This window comes from Abrus precatorius, unplaced genomic scaffold (genome assembly GCF_003935025.1).
Source record: "Abrus precatorius isolate BTA unplaced genomic scaffold, Abrus_2018 Scaffold1, whole genome shotgun sequence".
Taxonomy (NCBI): domain Eukaryota; kingdom Viridiplantae; phylum Streptophyta; class Magnoliopsida; order Fabales; family Fabaceae; genus Abrus; species Abrus precatorius.
Genome location: NW_020874291.1, coordinates 2,771,659 through 2,795,875, shown reverse-complemented (window position 1 = coordinate 2,795,875; position 24,217 = coordinate 2,771,659). Strand labels below are relative to the sequence as shown.

Below are 24,217 nucleotides of genomic sequence, written 5' to 3'. Positions count from 1 at the left end.
AAAGAAGAGAACTTGAATGAAAAATCATCTTGTGGCTGCTACTAAGAATTGCAATAGGAGTTGGAGGCTCTAATAGTGAAAATGAAGGTGACCACCAGCTTCTTCCCGCCAAAAAGAGGAGGACTTGAATGAAAAATCATCTTATGGTTGCTTCATTGGTATGAAACTTCACCCACTCCCTAATTTTTTGCTCATTCTTCAATGAATTTAATTCTTCGACTGAAAAAAATGTAATGAAAATACTCATGATTCATGAAACTATAATTTATGCCTGGTGTATTTCAATGACAGTGTGCTGGAACAACAAATGGAGCAGGTCTTTTGCTGAAGTAGATAAGGAGAATATTGGTGAGCACTAACCGCTAATATGCTATGAGAGTTAAGGCACAAGCCCAAGTCAGAAATGTTGGCTGATCCAATTCTCACTTGAATCTTGATTCTGAAATTAAATGGGACAACCTTGTAGCATTCAGTCAACAATATCCCTTGACAGAAAAGAAGTGCGATATCATGTTGTTTTGGTAGGATTCATCATTTAGATGCAATAGTATTGCCATATGTTGCATTCGACTTTTACCATTGGAGGTATCCTTTTAATTTTAGCTTTGGTGTTTGTATTGTTTTATGTCCAATTTCTTTCGGTCTTAGATGTGATTCTATTTTTTAATCCTTGTACTTTTGCAATTATGATGTTGTAACAAGTTGCAATGCTTTATGATAGAGTCATGGTACGCTGGCATGTGAAGTTTCTTTCTACGAATATAATATCTTTGAAAGTTTAAACACGCTTTTGACCAAGACTATAATATTTTATCCAAAAGAAGTTAAACAACTTCTCATCTTCATAAGCATGTTTGTGCAAGTCTTCACTCCATATGAAGTGTGGAATTATTTGCAACTGAAAATGACAGATACCCACTCAGTCAAAAAGTTAAGTTGATTAATTGACTAAGTATTGACCAAAATATTATTCAAGAGAATTATCCTTTTAGAACATAATATGTCAACTTATATTCTCCAACACTATTCTAAAACTATTCTAGGATATTCTTCGTAATTTGTATGTCGGTAGTGTGAACTGAAGACTAGTCATAGCATATGAAACTGCTCGGAAACATACACTTAGAATTTTACAATTTTTGTCGTGTTATTCTCAGTTGCATCCCAGAAGTTTCTTGGAAAAGGAACCTCTCCATTCTTTCCCTGTGGCAAGGTCTTTTCCTAAGGGAGGTGAGCAAAAGAAAGATCTTTTAATTGTTTGATCTCATATTAACAAGGAGAAGTGTGAAGAAGGCATTGAAAAGAACAAGTTATTTTCATGATATTTTGAAGTGAGGTGTTAAAATATTATTCATGAGAAATTATCCTTTTTAGAACATAAAATATGTCAATTATATTCTCCAACAATATTCTGAATCTATTCTAAGATATTAATTGACAATGATCCTTTACAAATTAAAATATATACTATTTTAATGTTTTTATTTTTTACTGAAAGCAAGGTATCACTTGAACCTATTTTGGGGGTACGTATGCATGTGTATTAAGTGAAAAAGAAAAGAATTTTTTTAAGAGTGAATCAGATGAAGATATTTAGTGCAAGTGCCTTTTTTTGTATTTTATTAAAATATATAAGAACTATTTTACACATAAATAAAAATAATTTAAACCAATCTTGAATTATTAGTATTTGAGTAAAGTAAACAATAGAGCTCATAATGAGTAAAAACTAGCTATATTTGTGACACTCTTTTTCTAAAAAAATATTCTATGTTTCTCTAAATACATCAAATTATTTGCTTACTCATGCCAAAATTGTGTAATTTATTACTACCAAAATGAAGTGAAAAATTAACAAGGACCACATCCTTGATTAAAATTCTTCGTAATTTGTATGGCGGTAGTGTGAACTGAAGACTAGTCATAGCATATGAAACTGCTCGTAAACATACACCTAGAATTTTACAATTTTTGTTATTCTCAGTTGCATCCCAGAAGTTTCTTGGAAAAGGAACCTCTCCATTCTTTCTCTGTGGCAAGGTCTTTTCCTAAGGGAGGTGAGCAAAGGAAAGATCTTTGAATTGTTTGATCTCATATTAACAAGGAGAAGTGTGAAGAAGGCATTGAAAACAACAAGTTATTTTTATAATATTTTTAAGTGAAGTGTTGTAATGATTGCAGGTGGGAAACTTGGCATTCACAGATGACCAGTGCTATAGCTTCTTCCTCTAACTCTTCTTCTATCGTGTCTTCAGAAAGATATGATGTTTTTCTTAGCTTTCGTGGTGAGGATACCCGAAGGAATTTCACAAGCCATCTTTACGAAGCTTTCAAGCAAAAAAAAGTTAAAACCTTCAGAGATGATGATGAGCTTAAGAAAGGAGATGAGATCTCACCAGCACTGATTAAAGCCATTGAAAATTCTCATGTCTCTGTTGTCATCTTCTCAGAGAACTATGCTTCTTCAAAGTGGTGCTTGAATGAACTGTGTAAGATTATGGATTGCAAGAAAGAGCAAGGACAGGTTGTGATACCTGTCTTCTACAACATAGATCCCTCACATGTGAGGAAGCAAACTTGGAGCTATGAGCAAGCCTTTGCAAAACATGAAGGAGAACCCAAATTCAACATATGGAAAGCAGCTCTCACTCAAGCAGCCAGCTTAGCTGGTTGGGACTCTCAAACTTACAGGTAAATAAAACGAACTGATTGTCCTGTATGTGTACTTGCTAAATTCAAATTCTGTTACGTGAATTTGTATGGTTCTTTCTCCTTTTTTTCCTTTTGAATTTGTTAGAATTATATAACACATCATTTGTTTCGTTGTTGCCCATTTCATATGCTAGGACTGAATCTGAATTCATTAAGGAAGTTGTTGGCGATGTTTTGCAAAAATTGACTCCTAGATACCCTAACCAACTTAAAGGACTGGTTGGAATTGAGAGCCATTATATAGAGATAGAATCACTGCTAAAAATGGGGTCAAGTGAAGTAAGAATCCTTGGAATATGGGGTATGGGTGGCATAGGTAAGACCACTCTTGCCACTGCTTTATATGACAAATTCTCTAATGAGTTCGAAGGTGGTTGCTTCCTCGCAGATGTAAGGGAAGAATTAGACAAGCTTGGACTCAAAGCTTTGTATAATAAACTTTACTCTGAGTTATTAGAGAATGAAAATCATTGTTTTGATATACCCTTTTTAGTACCCCATTTTGTCAAGAGTAGGCTTGGACGTAAAAAAGTTCTCATTGTGTTGGATGATGTGGCTACCTCAGAGCAATTAGAAAATCTAATTGATTGTGATTCTTTGGGACCAGGAAGTAGAGTCATTGTTACAACTAGAAATAAGCAAATATTTACCCATCTTGATGGAATATATGAGGTCAAGCAATTAAGCTTTCATCACTCTCTTCTTCTCTTCTGTTTTAATGCCTTCAGAGAGAAACATCCTAAACAAGGATATGAAGATCTATCAAGAAAAGCAATTGTCTATTGCAAAGGTGTTCCTTTGGCTTTGAAAGTTTTGGGTGCAAGTCTTCGTTCAAGAAGTAAAGAAGCATGGGAAAGTGAATTGAGAAAACTCCAAAAGATTCAAAATATGGAAATTCATAAGGTAGTAAAATTAAGCTATGATTGTTTAGATCGTTGTGAGAAGGACATCTTTTTAGACATTGCATGCTTCTTCAAAGGAGAAAATAGGGATTGGGTAATGAGTTTACTAGACGCTTGTGATTTCGCTGCAGCGTCTGGAATAGAAACCCTTTTAGATAGAGCTCTAATTACTGTTTCACATTGGATCCGAATAGAAATGCATGACTTGATACAACAAATGGGTTGGGAAATTGTTGATCAAGAATCAATCAAAGACCCTGGGAGACGAAGTCGATTGTGGAGACCTGAGGAAGTGTGCAATGTATTGAAATATAATAAGGTGAGTGGAAGCCCAATTACATGTATTTTATAACACTTGTATCTGTTTAGAACATAGTTAGTTAGTATGATATGATAGCCTTTTCTAATTATTATTCTAACTTCTGTTTGTCAGGGAACTGATGTTGTTGAAGGCTTAACTTTAGATTTGTCTAAATTAACTGGGGACATATACTTGAGCTCAGATTCCTTCGCAAAGATGACTAACATGAGATTTCTTCAAATCTGCAACAGTGTGTTCATCGAAAAGAGATATCATGTGTTCCTTCCTAATGGTGTTGAGTCATTCTCCGATAAGTTGAGGTACCTTCGCTGGGATGATTTTTGTCTTGAGTCTTTGCCACCTAACTTTTGTGCTGAAAATCTTGTAGAGTTTGACATGGTTCGTAGCAAGCTTAAAAGGCTTTGGGATGGAGTTCAGGTATGAATGTGTATATACTTCCTGCATTTGGTTTTATATTTGTAAAGGTAGGAAAGGGAACCTTAAAGAACCTTAATGAGCTTAAATATATGATTTGGTTTTTCTTTTAATTAAGGCTCTTTATTATTATTAGAAATTGATATAAATTTCTAGAATAGTCTACAAAAAATACTAAGAACAATCTAGGAAAAACTAATTGTATCTTCTAGTATGTAGATGCTTCTAGAGGAAGTTCTAGATATTATAAATCTTTAAGTTTCTAGATAGCTCAAGTATATTGACCAAATGGTAGATGATGCCTATAAATAGGCATGCTACCTCATTGTAAAAGACATGAAGAAGAAGTAATCAAGACATCAATTCTCCATCTCTTGAGTCTCTTATTAAAACTCTTAAACTACTATTTTCAACTATTCCTACTAACACATTTCAACTATCTTACTCATCTCACCCACACTAAAAATTAACTATCAGTGGCATCAGAGCTACGTTCGGTCATCTACTGGGCGTAGAAATATTACCATATTATTTCAAAATTAAAATAAACTACTTCCAAAAATTTCCTAACCCATGGCTAGCACTACTCAACTATCATCTCTTCCCGTCCCCATTTTCAATGGCGAAAATTATAATTTTTGGAGCACAAAAATGAAAACATATTTCACTTTCCAAGATTTGTGGGATGTTATGGAAGAAGGATTCACTACTCCCTCAGACATATCATCCCTTACTGCAGCTCAAAGAAAAGAATTGAAGGAGAATAAAAAAAAGGATTCAAAGGCCTTGTTTACTCTACAACAAGCTATGACTGATGCAATTTTTCCAAGAATAATGGGTCCTACAACAGCCAAAGAAGCATGGAGTACGCTGCAGGAGGAGTTTAAAGGAAGCAAAAGCTACGCGTTATAAAACTCCAAACTCTATGATGAGAGTTTGAATTATTAAAAATGAAAGAGTTTGAGACCGTCAAGGATTACTATTCCAAAATAAAAGAAATGGTTAATCAAATGAGAGCTTACGGAGAAAATATTCTTGACAAAAAAGTTGTTGAGAAATTACTGATTACAGTTCCCCGTAAGTATGATCTAATTGTCACTACTATTGAGCAAACAAAGGACCTATCTACTCTATCAATGACAGAGTTGGTAGGGTCCCTTGAAGCTTATGAGCAAAGGTTGAAAAGGTATGATGAGGACTCAATAGAAAATGCCTTTCAATCAAAGCTCAAATTACGGTCTCAGAATAAAGGGAATGAAGCAAGAAAGAATAATGGAAAAACTTCTAGAAACAAAGAGAATTCTAGAAATTTCTCTAGAAACAATCAAGATAAATACCCTCCATGTGGTATTTGTAAGAGGACAAATCATGCTGAAGAAGAATGTCGGTATCGTGGAAAACAACAATGTCGACACTGCAAGAAATTTGGACATGTGGAAAAGTATTGTCATAACAAAAACAAGTATCAAGCAAATTTCGCTGAAGAGGATGATCGAGAACCACATCTTTTCTATGCTACCTAAGATCCCAGTACTGAAACAAGCGGAAATTGGTACTTGGATAGCGGTTGCAGCAATCACATGGCCAAAGATATAAACATCTTCAAGGATATCGACGAATCCATCAAAGTGAAAGTTCGAATGGGAAACGATACTATCGCTGAGTCAAAAGGCAAAAGCACTGTTATGGTGGAGACAAAGAAAGGTACGAAACTTATTACTGATGTCTTACTAGTCCCCAACCTCAAGGAAAATCTCTTGAGTATTGGCCAAATGATGGAGAAAGGTTATTCTCTTCACTTCAAAGGGGACACATGTAAGATATATGACAACAAAAAGCAAGAGATTGGCCAAGTAAAGATGGAGAAAAGAAATCGAAGTTTTCCAATAAGCTTTCAACAAGGCGCTAATATTGCCATGAAAGCAGAAGTTGATACTTCACGACTTTGGCATCGAAGATTTGGCCACTTCAATACTCATGCCTTAAAACTACTACATCAAAAGAATATGATGAAGGATCTTCCATATCTTGAAGAAAATAATGAAGCTTGTGAAGGATGTCTCTTTGGCAAGCAACATCGATTGCCATTTTCTACTGGAAAAGCTTGGAGAGCAAAAGACTTATTGGAGCTTATTCATACAGATATTTGTGGACCAATGCGGACACCATCACTACATGATAACAGGTATTTTATCCTTTTCATCGATGATTTTTCTAGAATGACTTAGGTCTACTTCATCAAAGCAAAGTTAGAAGTCTTTGGAATTTTCAAGAAGTTTAAGGCCCTTGTCGAGAAGCAAAGTGGTAAACAGATAAAAGTATTAAGAAGTGATCGTGGCAAAGAGTATACATCTCAAGAGTTTGATAAATTCTGTGAGGATGAAGGCATTCAACGACAACTTACTGTCGTATATACTCCACAACAAAATGGAGTAACTGAGAGGAAAAACCGCACGGCAATGGAGATGGCTAGATCCATGCTGAAAGAGAAAGAATTGCCAAATACTTTCTGGGCTGAAGCAGTTTATACTGCTGTCTACATACTTAACAGATGTCCAACTAAGGCTGTCCAAGATAAAACTCCAATTGAAGCTTGGAGTGGGCAAAAACCATCAGCAAAACATCTAAGGGTTTTCGGATAAATTTGCTACATACACATTCCAGAAGAGAAGAGACACAAACTAGAAGACAAAACCGTACAAGGTATCTTCTTGGGATATAGCACACAGTTAAAAGGATATCGAGTCTACAACTTGCAAACCAAGAAGTTCACCGTTAGTGGAGATGTTGAAGTTGATGAAAATGCTGCTTGGAATTGGAAAGATGAAAAGGTTCAGAAAAATGTTTCCATACCAATGCAGCAACCTCAAGAAATTGAAGAAGTCTCAGGTGAGAATTTTTCACCTCCACAACAACAACATTCCTCACCAGAGTCTACTCTAAAACGAGTTAGATCTTTGGTAGATATATATGAGACCTGTAACCTGGCCAAAACTGAACCTGAGAGCTTTGAAGCAGTGTCAAAACAAGAAGTATGGGTCAAGACAATGAAAGAAGAGATAAAAATGATTGAGAAAAATAACACATGGGAGCTAGTAGATTGCTCTACAGATAAAGATATCATTGGGGTAAAATGGGTCTATAAGACCAAGCTTAATCCCGATGGCATCATACAAAAGTACAAGGCAAGACTGGTAGCTAAAGGATACTCACAACAACTTGGAGTTGATTACAACGAGACATTTGCTCTAGTTGCTCGATACTATAAGAACTCTGATTGCTCTTGCTGCACAAAAAGGATGGAACATTTATCAACTCGATGTAAAATTTGCCTTTCTCAATGGCATTCTTCAAGAAGAGATTTATGTGGAGCAATCGCAAGGCTTCGTCAGCAAAGGTAATGAAGGCAAAGTACTAAGACTGAAAAAAGTTCTATATGGATTGAAGCAAGCTCCACGAGCATGGTACAACAAAATTGATCAATACTTTGCAAACCAAGGATTCAGGAGGAGCAAAAGTGAAACAGCTTTATACACAATGATCCAAGGTCAGTATGATATACTCATTGTCTCCTTGTATGTAGATGATCTTATCTGCACAGGAAACAATGTGGAGATGATAGCTAAGTTCAAAGAAGATATGATGAAGACCTTCGAAATGACCAACCTTGGCTTAATGAACTACTTCCTCGGAATAGAGGTAAAACAAAAGAAAGAAGGAATATTTATCTCACAGAAGAAATATGTTGAAGCACTACTCAAGAAATTTAAGATGAATGGATGTAAGACGGTAAGTACTCCATTGGTGACAAATGAGAAATTGAAGAAAAATGATGGTGCACCGAAAGCTGATGCATCACGTTACAGAAGTTTGATTGGAAGCTTACTATATCTCACAGTCACACGACCAGACATAACGTATGCTGTAAGTCTTCTTTCAAGATTCATGCAAAGTCCAAGCCAAATTCATTTTGGAACAGCAAAAAGAATCCTAAGATATGTACAAGGCACAAAAGAGTATGGTATATGGTACCAAACTTGAGCAACTCAAAGCTACTTGGCTACACCGACAGTGACTGGGCAGGATCGATCGACGACATGAAAAGCACATCTGGTTATGCCTTTTCACTAGGATTAGGAACAATTTCATGGGCTTCAAAGAAGCAAGCAACAGTTGCGCAATCAACAGCAGAAGCAGAATATGTAGCAGCTGCTGAGACTACAAGTCAAGTAATATGGTTACGAAGAATACTTGAAGAAATGAGAGAAAAACAAAATGAGCCTACTACAATCTACTGTGACAACAAATCAGATATAGCAATGACAAAGAATCCAATGCATCATAGTAGAACAAAACACATAGCAATCAAATATCACTTTATCAGAGAAGCAAAAGGAACTAAAGAAATCAAGCTCAAGTATTGCACAACTGAAGATCAAGTTGCAAACATTTTTACTAAAGCACTACCAAGACCAAAATTTGAACAGCTACGCACGAAGCTTGGAGTTACAGAAATTTGCATCAAGGAGGAGTATTAGAAATTGATACAAATTTCTAGAATAGTCTAGAAAAAATACTAAGAACAATCTAGGAAAAACTAATTGTATCTTCTAGTATGTAGATGCTTCTAAAGAAAGTTCTAGAATATTATAAATCTTCAAGTTTCTAGATAGCTCAAGTATATTGAACCAAATGGTGGATGATGCCTATAAATAGGCATGCTACCTCATTGTAAAAGACATAAAGAAGAAGTAATCAAGACATCAATTCTCCATCTCTTGAGTCTCTTACTAAAACTTCTTCAACTACTATTTTTAACTATTCCTACTAACACATTTCAACTATCTTACTCATCTCACCCACACTAGAAACTATCAATTATGAATTTAACTGTTTCTGAGCAATATGGTACATATTCATTGTTACAGAATCTTGTGAATTTAAAGAATATTATACTTTGCTACTCCCGAGACCTAATTGAGATCCCAGACTTATCTAAGGCAGACAATCTTGAATTAGTAAATCTTAATAATTGTGAAAGCTTGCGTGAGTTGCATCCATCTCTGTTATCTCGCCCGAAGCTTAGGAAGTTGGTTTTAACGAATTGCAAAGGTATTGAAAGCCTTTTTGGTCGCTCATCGTCTCTAGAAGAGTTTCCACCATCCTTGCAAGGCTTGGATGTTTGTAACTGTACATCACTGGATACAGAATTCACTCAAAAGCTAGTGTTACAACACATGATACCTCGGATACCAAGCTATGGAAAGAAGTGTTTCATATTATTCCCTGGAGACCATGTTACTGAGGAGTGTATGTTTCAAACGAGAGAAAGTTCAATAACCATTCCTTATCTTCCAAAATCTGACTTGTGTGGTTTTATCTATTGCATCATTCTTTCGAAAGGAGATTACGGTCGAGTGGCTTTCTATTGTACCTGTGATGCATATTTCGGGTGCAGTTCCCATGCGATACATAATGAGAATTTAATTTCAGATCATGTGACATTTTGGTATCATGACGTCAGCAAATTTAACAGCACAAGTGGAGCGTATGATCATTTCAGCAACATATCATTTAAATTCCAGTTTTTTGATGACAAAAAACGAGAGAGGATAAAAGGGTGTGGGGTCTTTCCAGTATATGCCTCAGAATCAGGGTTGAAATTGGTTGGTAGTAATAGTACCATGCAAATTTTTGAATCCGAATTCATTACTCAAATCATCCATAATGAGTCACAACTTAAAGCAAATGGTGTTGGAGTTGGAGGGTTCAGTACTGAAAATGAAGATGACCAAGAACACCTTCTTCCTGCATCAAAGAGGAGGAGACTACGCCGGAAACCTTAATTTTCCCGTGATTTCTTTGTCTTGGGTATGAAACTTCACCCGCTCCCTCATTGTAGGCTCCTCATTTGTTGCTTTTTTCTTTAATGAATTTAATCCTTCGTACATAAAAGTTATCAGTTAGAAATACTCTTGAGTCTAGAAAACTATGTCTAGTATATCTCAATAAAATTGTGATGTAATTACATGTTGAGCAGGTTATTGGTTGAAATTCTTTTGCAATTGAGAGAGAGAAATTAACAAAGAGCACATGGTTACCAAAGACCTTAATAAAAGGTGAGTAGGAGCATAAAAGCTATGAAAGAGAATGTGGAAGAGAAATCAGTGAAGGAGACAGAATAACAGCTATGATTCTATGAAAGAGAGTGAAATACTAATATGATTAAATGGAAAATTTACTTTTTATAAAATTAAAAATATTTAGTAATCATAGAGAGAAAGAGCATCCTAAGCTTCAACGGATGAAATTTGGTAGTAGTTTCCAACAATATAAAACACAGGAAATATATATATGGCCATTAATTACTCGACTCTAAAAGAGTAGCGTAACAATTACGCCTTTGGCATTGTTTTTAACAATTTTTTTAAATCTTGGAGTATGCTAAAATTTGTGAGTACTATATTTTTTTTGGGCTTAAATATGATCTTTATGTTTTATCGATTTTTCTTTTATTTTAATTTCTTTTTTTATATATTTCTACTTTTTTATGAATCATAATTTTTACTTTGCACACTTTAATTAAAATTTTACATTTAATAATGAACCAAAATAACAAAAAAATATTAAAAATAAAAATTTGTAAAAGAATAATGATTAAACAAAACAATTGTTTAGATTGACTAAAACGGAAGTTTTATCAAAATGTGAGAACTTTTTTTTACTTAGTGCTAATGTATTTTAATTTATTTTTAAATATTTTAGTCTATGTTTCGGAGTCAATATATTTTAAAATTTTAAATTAAAAAATTATATATCATTTATAATAACAAATACATTATTAATATTTTAATATGATTTAGTAAAAAATAGTTTAAATTTATTGATAAATTTTAAAATAACACTTAAATATATAATTATTACTTTTAACTTCAACTCTCAGTGCTAATTTTTAGCACTTAATTAAAGATATTGAGTTGTTTTAAACAGATATTATACTTTTATATTTTTAGTGCAATAATTTTTTTTCTTAACTTGTTGTTTTGAATTGCTCTTAATATCAATCTTAAAGATAGAAGTTGATGATTTTTTATAATTATTAATAAAAATTTACATTTTGTAAAATAACAACATAATATTAAATCATAATTTCTTGGTTAATGCATACATATAGTTACAAATTTAAAAACTGGAAAACGTGATTGTGGATTTGATTTAAATTAAATGAGTGAGACGATGCAACCCGCACGAATACAATTTAACTGGCGTGGTCCTTTTTGTTTAGTTCGCTGTGACCCCTTAACCACCCATAACTGTCTCTTTGGTTACTCCCCATGTAATGACAAGTGTCTTTTAAATATTTTTTTTTGTTATTTTGTTAACATTTTATAAAAGAAATATTATTTGATAAAAGGTTTCATCACAATATATCACTTTTTTTTCTATATTTTCTTTTAATTATTGCTCTGCTCAAATAATTTATGAATAAAAGGATATTAATTAGTAAACAATAATTAATATTCTTTTAAACGTTTACATGACTAAATAATAATAAAAAGTAATATGTATAATAAAAACTAAATTAATAAACCACACTATTTTATTACCATCAATTTTTTAACAAGAAAATATATTTAATTACCTATCTGATAATGTTTTAATTTAGATAAATAAATTTTTTATTTTAAAAATGACAAAATGATTATATAATTAATAAACCACACCACTTTATTTCAAAATAATATCAATCAAATGTATATCGGAGACTTGTATGATAAAGAAAGATAAAAAAGAAGAAGATATGAGTGACAAATAAAAAGAAAAGTAAGATAGAAAATTATTTTATTTTATATTTAATGCATATCAAATATCTTTTCAGAGTTTATTTATTTATAACTCAATAGTTTCATAAAACAATAATTACATTAAATAAGAGAAAAAAAGTTATAAATTAAACTTATCATATATTTCATGAATAAAATAAGCATAAAAATAAAATAAAATAATAATTCTTTAATATTCTTTTATCCAAGACCTACGTTGAGAAATTATTGTATCCTATTTGTGTTTTAATTCCACTTGTAGTAGAGTGAGGTTTGAGGAGTGTGAGAAGAGAACACGGAATTGCCATCCACTGCGCAATAATTCATGCCCATAATGCATGCGGAAACCTTGGACACTTGTCTTCCACCATTTTCATTCTAAAAAAACATTCCAATCACAGTGCATATAAAATAAAACTCATTTGGACTTTCCTGAAAAAAAAAAAAGAAATAAAACTTTCCTTTTCTTTAAAAATGGTTTTGAATAGGGATGAAAATAGGTTAGGCTTAGCTTTGTATAAATAAGCTTGATTTATTTAATAATTTTAAAATCTGAGTCTGATACATGACCTTTTTAACAGTCTGATTCCACCTATTAGTCTTTTTAACGACTTATTTCGTATTGAAATATTCAATAAATCATTAAATTTTTTTGTAAATAGGTTATTAAACTATCTAAATATGTATGTCTTTTTTAAAAGTCATAAAGCTTATATATAAATAAACTATTAAACAAATAATTCAACACCTTGAATATGTATAATAAAATTACATATTCCTATTTATCACTATCAAACCACATAGACGTAATTGAAACATAACAATGTAAATTAGTGTTATGCGTATAAGATATGCAAAAGATTCCAGTAAGTAAGGTTCTTTCTCTTATAAGTTATGTAGTAGAGGTCTGTTTTTAATTTAAAATTTTATTATTTTTAAATTTAATTAATTTAATATATTATTATATTATAATTTTTATATAAAATTATTTAATATATTATTATAAATTTTAAATAGACTCTTTTAATAGGCTTTTTCTTAAACTCAAGTCTAGGCTATTTAATTAATTAGACTTTTTAAAAAGCCTAAATTAAGTCTATTAATTAAATAGGCTAAGTTGGGTTAGACTTTAAAAGGAATAGGTGTAACACCCTAAAAATTTAATTCCAGAAAATGTATTCTTATTTCTAGTAATTTGGAATAAAAAATGAATCCTTGATTGTAATGAACTTTATTATATTAAATTGATGAAGTTTTCTTTTAAGATAGATTTGTTTATAAACAATTTTCAACATTTTGCAATACTAATGGAACAACAATAATAAAATAAAAAGAAAAATAAATAAATGACACAATCCAAAACCAAGTATTCTCCATGGAAAATCCTGAATATGCATTATATGTATTAAATATAAGAATTTACAAATTGTTTGTCAAAATATATGAGACTTAAAATAATATTTACATAACCAAAATATTTACATAATATATGCAAATTTAAGTTCCAGAGCATTCTCAATCATAACCCAACACTGAAGACTGGTCCTATTTATCAACCTCATGCCAGCTCTCTATCTCAGTCAAATCTTCTGAATCCATATCATCATATGATCCAAGGTAACAATCTCTTGAATCAGCTGTGACCTCTGTGCCATTCACCCAATCGAAGGTCTATCTATAAGGTCTTCTGAGATAGTCATGGTCGTGATATGTAAATAGGTATGTGAGGGCTCCTAGAGTTCTAACAATACCACTATAGATATAGATACATAGGGTCTGATTTATTCTTTTCCTAGGATAAACAAAAGGAATACTACAAAAGAAATCCATCTCTAACATCACAAAAGTCCTAAGTTCATTTTCAACAAGAATAACAAACTTAAAATAACAAAGTCTTTGATATTCATTAAATACATAATTAAGCCTATTATGTACTAAGCTATCTAATAGTCTAACTCTTTCTTGAGGCTCCATCATCCTGTTTTCCTGAAAATATTACTAAGGATGAGCTTCTATTCTATCATTTACAAATCATTTTCCACATAATCACAGTTTATTGTATAAATACAATATATTCATTTTCACACTTATTCATAACATATTCACAAGTGCACCACTCAACAATTTGCTATATATTATCCATTCTTTCTTTCCAATATGCACTCCCAATGCACTATGACCACAGTCCACAGATCTCGATGCCTCCAGTATTTCTTGAGGTCTTACTCAAGTAGGTAAATAGCCACCGGTTAGCCCATGCGCATGGATACAAGATATACAATAATCGGACCCTTTAGCAAAGGTATAGTCAAGAGTCTAGTTAGGAAACAAATGTGAGACCATGTGACGCATTTGTTCTCAGATAAAGTGTGTACACATATGCAAATGTTGCTCACCACCCTACGTTTTTCCCAGATTTACATCGTCTTTGGACTCTATATCCCCACTATATCTCTGTAACTATTCACACTAAATCCAATCCATCTTCGACACTTAGTGTCATTCTCAGATTTATCTTTTTTCTCATTCATAAGATCGTGCTTAGTAAAGCACTTCCAGACTAAGTCCATTCCACTCATGCCTCATTTTAATGTAGTTACGATTGCTAAATCCTTCAAGTCAGTATTATATTTTACCATATTATTTCATCCAAACATATTCCATAAAATCACATCATAATCAATCAACAAATTTATCAATATTCCACATTGAATACTCATCATATAATGTATACCAGCATATCACAACTAATCAGTTCAAACAATCAAATAAGCATCTTTTCATCTATAATTCACATATCAGGTATTTCAACCACATATTTTCATGAAATGTTCATGTAACAGTGCTCTAATAAGTACAAAATAAATATTGTAATATAACGATAAAATAGAGCACTCCTTTCCTTAAAGATGAGTTTACCAGGAGAGAAAGAGAACTCATTCTAACTACGGGAGCTATAGGATGAGAGGCAGTGAACTCCCTAAGAAGCTCTATCAATCAGGTAGCTGCCCCAAGGACTACTTCTGATATGGCTGTCAGGAGAGGAAGACAGACAGTCTAACTCAAGTCATATTCTGTGAGTTACAGCATCTCGGACCTAACTGAGTGCAAGACTTCGCATCTAGCTAATTAGCCCCAATATCCGAGGACTAGAAGAAGTGGAATCAAAGAGATATTGAAGAAGATCAGAGATCAACTATGTAAGTTCTCCTGAATACTAAGAGATATCCATAAGAAGTGAAAAATACAAGAAACGATCGGAAAAAACAAAGGAAGAAATTTAATTTGAATTGTTTAGATTTAACGTCCAAGCTTATATTTGAAGAGTAATTGAAGTTTCTGAGGCTTTTATCTAGGGAAAAGAAGACAGAGTTCAGAGAAAACTGAGAGAGGATCGTGAGTTTAGAATGAAATGAAATTTTCATGTTGAAAATCTCTTAAATACCCCTCAGTCCTGCGCGCGCTCTCACTTAAGCGAGGTACAGCTCGCTTGAGCGACGGATATCTCGCTTGAGCGAAAGATATCTTGCCTGAGCGAGATATGCAGACAGTGGTCTCGCCTAACATTTTTTCACATGCTCGCTTGAATGATTTTCATTTCGCCTGAGCGAGATGACATCTAGAGAGCAAGATATTTCTCCTGTGAGTCCTCGCCTGAGCGAGATCACTTTTTCCTGAGCGAGGTGACAGTTAGGCTGAATCTATCCTATCTCGCTTGAGCAAGAATCATTTCGCTTGAGCGAGATTGCCCTGAAACATCATATTTCTGGGCACTCAGTGTCAGGCCTGTAATATATTATTGAGAAAATCTGTAATATTTTGTACTCACTAAATGTTAATTGAATGATTATTTGGTATTGAAATAGATTTAGATGGAGTTTTGATAAAAAAAAAAAAGTAAACAATGTCAGTGAACAGTGCACAATATGTGAACAATGTCGATGAATAATGCGTGTGAACAGTAAGTCGAGTAAACAGTAAATTTTGAAAAATTTTCCTATAAATAGGCGTTTCACAAAATTTTCATTACTTTACACTTCTCAAAGGTTCCAAAGCTATATACCACCATTTTCTCTCATACTAAACCCTCCTAAACTTATATTTCTCTCTAGATCTGTGATTCTGCGTTCGTTCTAAGGGATTTGAAGTAAGATTCTCTAAGTTTGAAGTTAGATTCACCGTTCGTTTCTCTTCTCCTTCTCTTTCTCATAGAAGTTGTAAACCCTTATTTTATTAATTATTAATTTTATACTTGATGTGAGTTGTTAATGCATGTTGCTTGAAGTTAGGAGGGTTTTAAATGTGTGAGTTGCAGGATTTTTTGCTGTAGCGAGAAATCAGCATCCAAAAACAGGCATTCTGGTACTCTCTCGCTGTAGCTAGAATCTTCTCGCCGTAGCTAGAATCTTCTTGCTGTAGCAGGGAGCTCTCGCTGTAGCTAGAATGACAGACAACAAAGTGCAATTTTGTCTGATTTTTTCGCTATAGTGAAAATTGGCTCGTTATAGCGAGAATGTCGCGAGTTGAGGTTGAGGAGTATTTAAGGATTTCCAAGTTAAGAAACTTGGATTATAATCCAAGTCACGACTCTCATAAGTTCTCTCTGACTTCTCTCCTCATTTTCTCAGCAAATTCTTGAAAAACTCCAACTTTTCTCCGATCAAAGTCTCGAAGATCACTTCCCTTGCTCTTTGGTAAGTTTTTGAAGCTTGGTTCTCCATTGCTTTGGTTATTTTCTTGATTCTCCATCTCTAAATGAGGTATTTTATGATATTTAGGAAGAACCTCACGTTTTGAGCAAGAACCCTCAAAAACCTTTTACTAAACCTCCATTTCAAGGTAAGGAGAGCTCTATTTTGTTACCAATAAAGTGTTATGTTTGTATTCATGAAAAGGTTGTGATGAAATGCATGATTTTGAGTGTATTTTAGATGAGAACGTGTTTTTGTTGTGTTTGAAGCATGTTTTGTAGTGTTTAATAAAGTGTATGATCATTTATTTGAGTGTATATGCATGTATGTGATGGACTGAGTCCGTGGGGGAACTAACTCTCGGCAATGATTGAATGATGTATGATATAATAATGAAACTAGAGTAAAATAGAGAGATAAAAGTGTGAATAATATATTAGTAAACAGATAATGGAAAATATAGAGATGAAATGGGAAAATACATATAAAGGGAAATGAAATGAGAAAGGAATATGACAAGGACGAGTATAGATAGTTCAGAGGTACACTGAAAAGTGTGGAAGAGGGAGAAGACTGAGAAGTCTTGGAGAAATGAGGGTGGTGGATGCTCCTCTTGGATTGTGCAACACAAATGAGAGTAGGAGTACCACAGGCCTTACACTCATTTCCTGACTAATACTCCTGACATGCTTTTGCTAAAAGGGGCCGGGTCGGCACACGTTGTATCCATGTAGCTGCAGCTATCCAACGACTATCTATGCTAAGGAAGACCTCGAGGGATCCCAGGGGCAGTGAAAGTGAAATAAGAACCCTGAGTATTAAGAGAGAGATGAAAAGTAATAAGCCAAACACTTATAGATTATTGCATGTATATGAGTATGATTTTGTAACATGACTGATTGATTGTTGTATGATCTTTGTTTTACTATGTGATAAATTGTGAATGTATACTTGGTAATATGAATAGAGACTCATCCTTACGTAAACCTTTCAGGGAATCCAGATGATAGCACCACTCAAGAACATTAGATTAGTAGATAATTCTGTAACAAATATGTTGAACTATGTATTTAATGAGTACCAGAAACTTAGTTTCTTTAGAATTATTGTATATGATATTGTTCCTTTTGATTTCCCTGTACATAAAATCCATCATACTCTTTGTATATATATCTTCCCTAGTACTATGAGGACTCCAGTAGCAGTGACTTATCTGGTCACATATCACGACCATGATCACTTCGGGAGACCATCGCGATAGACATTCGAGCGAATCACAGGTACTCAGGTCACCGCTTATCCGGGTGATCTGTACCTTGGCTCAAATGACGATCTGGATGAGGAAGACATAGCAATGATAGAGGGTTGGAACGGAGATGACTAGTGCCACTTGGTCATGTGATGGATAGACTGCTCATTAGGACCTATATTATTTTGAAGAGATAGTCCTAATGTATTTTGGTAACCTTTATGAATATTTGTAATTATTAATATATTTCTGTATATTATGAGAACACTGAAGGACCATGATATTTTGATGTTTTTCTTAAATTGGTTTAATTATTATGGTTTTATTATTCTAGCTCTGGTAATTGTTTAGATAATAACATAATATATTATTATCACATTATTATATTCGCTTAATAACATAACTTCACTAATTTCCTATGTCATTCCGAGTTTATACTATGATTATATAAAAGAAAAAAAAATTAAAAAAATTAGGATGTTACAAAAGTTCATGGTCTTCTTAGGAGAAATTTTATTCTAAAGTCAAATCTTTGGTGAATATTGCGTTAAAACAAGTAATATTCGGTAGATCTGGTGTGAATCATCGTTCTAAGGTATAAGGGCAACTTACTTTAGCCTATGAACTATGTTTTGAACGGTTTGATATGCTATTAAAGAAATGTTTGAATTGGTTTTGTTAGATCTCTTTGATAAAAGCTGAGATATAAAGGATTTAATACTTGAAAGTTGTTTTTCTATATTGTAACTGCAGATAACTGATTTAATAACACTAAGATTTGACTGATTAATTATAAACTTATCTTAGCTTAGCTATTGAAATGATTTTAGCTGTGCTGCATCATGCTGAGATATATGTCTTGTATCATTATAGAGCCAAGTTACACATTTAGGTGGGTAGACGTGTAACGATAGAGGATGCTGAGCTGTGCTGTGTTGTCTAGATCTAGATATCGGAATGGGTCGCTCCCGTACTAGCTTGGTTCCTTTTGGATTAGTTGGGCTATGAAACCAATTAGAAATCATTTTCATGTTATGCATTAGATGGACTGAGAATGCATAGAGTTGTTGTTGTGAGTAATATTTTGCTCTATATTTATGATTTTATTTCTTTTTTTTTTTGTAAGCTCACCCTTGCATTTTTGTCTATGTTGTTGTGTGTGTATCTACTGCGATGATCGAGCAGATGTAGCAAGTGTTGCATCAACTTTACAAGCTGAGGGGCCAGTGGAGAAATGTTAAAAGTTAGAGTCGAGTAATTTTACATTAAAGTCTTTTTTCCTTATATTTTAAGACTTCATATAGGGGGAGTGATGTAGTAAAATTTTTGTGTATTTTGAGTATTATAAATTAAATGTAATATTATGTTGTTCTGTTAGATATTTGTCATAAAAAATTCTGTTTATTTTGAATGAAAAGTGAATTTTATATTTATATTTTCTATTATTTATCTATGTCAAATATGTAAGTGGTGTAGAAATAATGTTCTCAGTTTTTTACAAAGAGGGGTTTGCCTTGCTTGAGTGAGACTCCCTGCACTAAAATTCTTTTAAAAATTCTCTATTCTCACTTTTAAATGTATTCTAATACTAATTAATATTAAACAAAAAATAATTTACTAAATAATGAAAAAGAGGATGTTACACTATTTCAATTCTTAGTTCTGTATAAAAATCAGAATGTACCTGTAACGTGCATGAATATCTCAGTTATGAACAAATAATATGTTTATTAAACGCTCTGAGCATAGGGCCACATGCCTTCATTTATTATTATTTTTAATTACTTAAAAGTGTGTATTGAATTTTTTTTTTTGTATATTTAGTATGGTAAATATTTTTCTTATAATAAAAATTCCTTACTTATGTTTCTTTAATCATTATTCTTTTTTCAACCAATAAAATTATTATTTTCTAATAAATATACATTATCACAAGTGTCATAAAATTTAAATCAAATACAAAATGTTTTTAAAAAATTATATTGAAAAATAGTAATTACTATTAAAATAGCTAAATATAGTCATAAGATGTGTTGAAAAAATGCGTTAACAGAAGCGATTGTTTAGTAGTTCGTAATTGACGATAAATTTTTATCCTGAAAAATATTTACTTTTTTAAATTATTTTTTTTCAAAGCAACGCTTTAATTTGATTATGATAATAAGTGAAGTCCAAATTAAAATGTGTAGAATCGTCTGACATAGTGTGATTCATTGATCCCAAAAATATCATTCTACGTAGTTCCACTGATTCAAAAAACTAAAATTTTATATTATAGATAATTAAAATTTATTTATTATTAATTTAAATTAATTACGTTAATAAAATACTTAATTTAAAACGTTTTTTTTTCTTATTTTACAAGTTCTTCCATTTCAAAGAAACTCAATTCCTTAAAAATTATATTAAAAAATACAGCAACAACTTAATAGTGATACATATATATATATATATATATTACACTTCAATTGCTATTTTCAAAGTTAGTTTATAAAATTTATTTAAGTATATCCTTATCCTTATATTTTTGTGAAAGTTTAACTTTAGTCAATAATTTCTTAAATTGAATATTTTACGTTTAGTGATGATGCAACTTAATAGAAAAAAATATAGTATGCGATAGTTTTTTAATCAATCACACTATTATTAGACATTTAAAATATTAAAATCAAATATTTTAAAATTAATATAAATTGGGAGATTAAAATTAGGTTCTTAAGTACATATAAATATAAATATACATATTTAAAATCAAAATTTAATGTAAAACAGTTCTCATGAATACCCTTTTATTTTTGTCAATGTACACAATTATGTTTGAGATTTTTTTTCGGTACTCTCTTTTTTTAAATAGAAATATCCATTTCTATAATTATTTTCTTAATTTAATTTGTTTAAATTTCAAATAAAAAATAACTTCAAATAAAAAGTTATTATAAAAATAATTTAATTTAAATATATTGAGAATATAAAAATTTTTATGTTCTCTTAAATTATAAATTATTATATTAATAAGAATTGTTGATTTTATAATAATCAATATAAAATCGGATCAACAATATATTTTATTTAAAACTATTGAAAAAATACCAAAATTTTATGCATGATTTATATTTAAAATATTTTTGTAAAAATAAATTGAGTGTATATTTAAAAGCTTTTAATAACCACGTTTCAGTATTACAATTATTAATGTTTACATAAGTTTAACGCTAGTCAAAACACACTATGAATCTATTGGACCAACGCATATTACTAGTGTTGGTTTTAAAATTTTACATCTGAAAAGGTAGGTTCGTGATTAGTTGGGTTATTCTTTGGGCTAATAAAACTTGCTTTTAATTAATCGACTTATTAGGATTAGCTTTATTAATTTATAAAACATGTTAAAATATTGATGCAGGAGTATATAAATGCAAAAAATAAGCTAATAAGTCAATGTTTAATGAGAATATTATATTAATTGCTATATTACTAATACAGTTATATTGAAAAAATAACAAAAAATGGGATTGGCGTAAATATTGTTGATTGCATTGTTTTGTAATTTTGATACAATTAATGTTTTTTACTTATTTTAAAACCAATGCCATTAAATTATTGCAATTTTAAAATAAAATTTAAGCGAATCTCATAAACAGTATGTGGAGTAAATGTTTACCTGATGAGTAAATTTGAACATATCTACAGAAGAAGAAGACGAAGATTTGAGTATTACAATTGAAGACCCAAATAAATTTAGACTTTTTTAATTAGTGGGATCAATTTAGGTTCAAACCCATGTTAGAATTCTACATTCTCTTTGTTTTTTCTTCTTACGTGAACACGATTTCTTATGTAATGTTTATTTAGAATTAAAATTACTATTTATAAAATCAAAGTTATTAATTTGTTTGATATTATAATTAATATAATCAAATCTTAATTTTATATCATGGTAACTGTGCAAATGACAATGACGAGAGTGGTGCTATTGCAATTGAAGATATAGTATTTTTAGGATGTTAATTTTTGGGAGTGTTAGAATTGTTTATTTTCATTTTGTTGGATGATCTGAATTTGATGATATTTTTTGTTTTAACCCATTAATTCCCTTCTCGAGCCCGAGATTGCCAATCATCTCCTTGCCTTCTCTCAGTATGCTCCTTTACTTCACATTTTCAACCTAATTAGATGTTTTGCGTTGTTATACTTTGGTAACTGTTCTTATGTTCTTTGTTTTTTAGATTGGAGAGTGGTCCTGCCAGGTTCCATGATGGATACAGCAAACTACGATCGTGGACTTATTCTTCTCTGGATTTGTATAAGGTAACGTGCCAATCATAATGCCTGCTCATGATACTACCCTTTGCTGCGTTAATATTATGCATTGAAATCAATATGACCAAATTTGCCCCACCCCTTTTGAACCACATTTTATATGCATAAACCAAATCATGGTGCATTCGCATTGATCACTGAGAGGTGTGAATCAGAAAGAGCCAAATAGAGGATTATGTGTGCATAACCTGGTGCCTCTACCCCTCCCATTTACTTGCTGCCGACAGGGATAGCAAATATGCAATAGAGGCTGTCAGTAATTTTTACAAGAAAAGGAAAAAACACAGCTGCTAAAACAGAGAACAAAATGTATATCAAAGGAGAAAGATAGAACTGCATTTTTAATATCATGAACATTACAGTTTATAAAGCTTAAAAAATAACTGCCCACTAACAACATGCTCCTAAGAATAAGCCGGGGAAAACAAAAATACCTAAAAGATCCTGATTGACTCCTTAAAACTAGGACAGCAGCAACAAATAAATGGAATCAACATCAGTGGCACGTGCTTATCAAATAGTAGGAGCAGAACAATTATGAAAGAGAGTGTGTGAGAGAAACCAGGGAAGTAGAGAGAAGAGAGAGTATAAAAATGATTTGAAATTGGTAGAGTGAAGTAGGATAAAAGGGGATATTTTTATCTAAAAATTTCAAATTTCTGAAAAAGTTAAAGATACCACCTATTGAGCTGAGAAAATAAAAATTTTAATTTGTTCACAATTTAAGTTTTATGAGAATCTCACATTTTTTGGAAATATTTTTCTGTATCTTATATTGAATATGGGTAAGAAAACTTTTTAAGGGGAAAGTTAAAACATTTTGGATAACAAACACCCCTTAAACAAAAAAACATCTTAATTTTTTCAGTCTGAAAAATATAAAATAAAAAGAAGCATCACAATCACAAGGACTCCTCGATTAATAGAAGCATACAATTGAAGATGAAATGTGAAATGAGTAATGGATGATGAGCAATGTGAATGTTGAATAGATTCAGATGTGAGGTATGAGAAGGTGCTATAGCTCCAATTCACACAGACGGCACTAACGATAAAATTGAAGTCGGCAAATAGATATGAAGAAGACTTCTAGAAACGCTAGTGTGCGGCTGATCCGTGAAGAAAAAGAAGCAACATACGCGCAAATTGAAGGAAAATGAGATCCTCTTATTTCCAATTTAAAAGGAAATTTTACTCATAACGGACCCTGACTTGAACACCACAACCCAACCATTTGGATGCCCCAAAACTCAAACTTTGTGACTCACTAATTAATTCTGACGTAGAGCTTAAGTTTCTCAACTTTTCCGCTTCTAACCTTTAACACTGTTAAAGGTAAATTAACACACGCTACACGCTTTAGGTTTTCATCTTTATCCCGTTTTCTCTTTAATCACTTTTGTTTCTTCGTTTTCTTATACAGTTTGGTTGATCTGGTATTAATTAATTATGGATTTAATATTTTGAAATAATCCATCTTTGTTATATGATATCATCGATTCATCATAACAATTTATAAACAAGTGACGTAAAACCGCATTCACAAATATCTTATCCTTTGTAGTAATTGGTTCTTGACCCTAGAACTGTTTTTCAGTCTAGTTGAGAAAATTATACGCAATCGTTTGATAATTTATTAACATTAGTAGGAGAGTCAACACGGTTTAGAAATCTTCGATGGCTTTTTCTCTTCAATTTTAAGGAAAAAATATTATGGTATTCATTTTGCAGTTTGCTTGGACAACAGATAAAATATATGGAGTTCTTATGGTAATGAATATGAG

The 24,217-nt window shown here is 31.9% G+C and overlaps 1 pseudogene; it reads left to right on the top strand.

The window, feature by feature from the left end:
• LOC113854662 overlaps window positions 1-10,384 on the top strand; it is a 36,864-nt pseudogene extending 26,480 nt beyond the window's left edge.
• The last annotated feature ends 13,833 nt before the right edge of the window (window positions 10,385-24,217 follow it).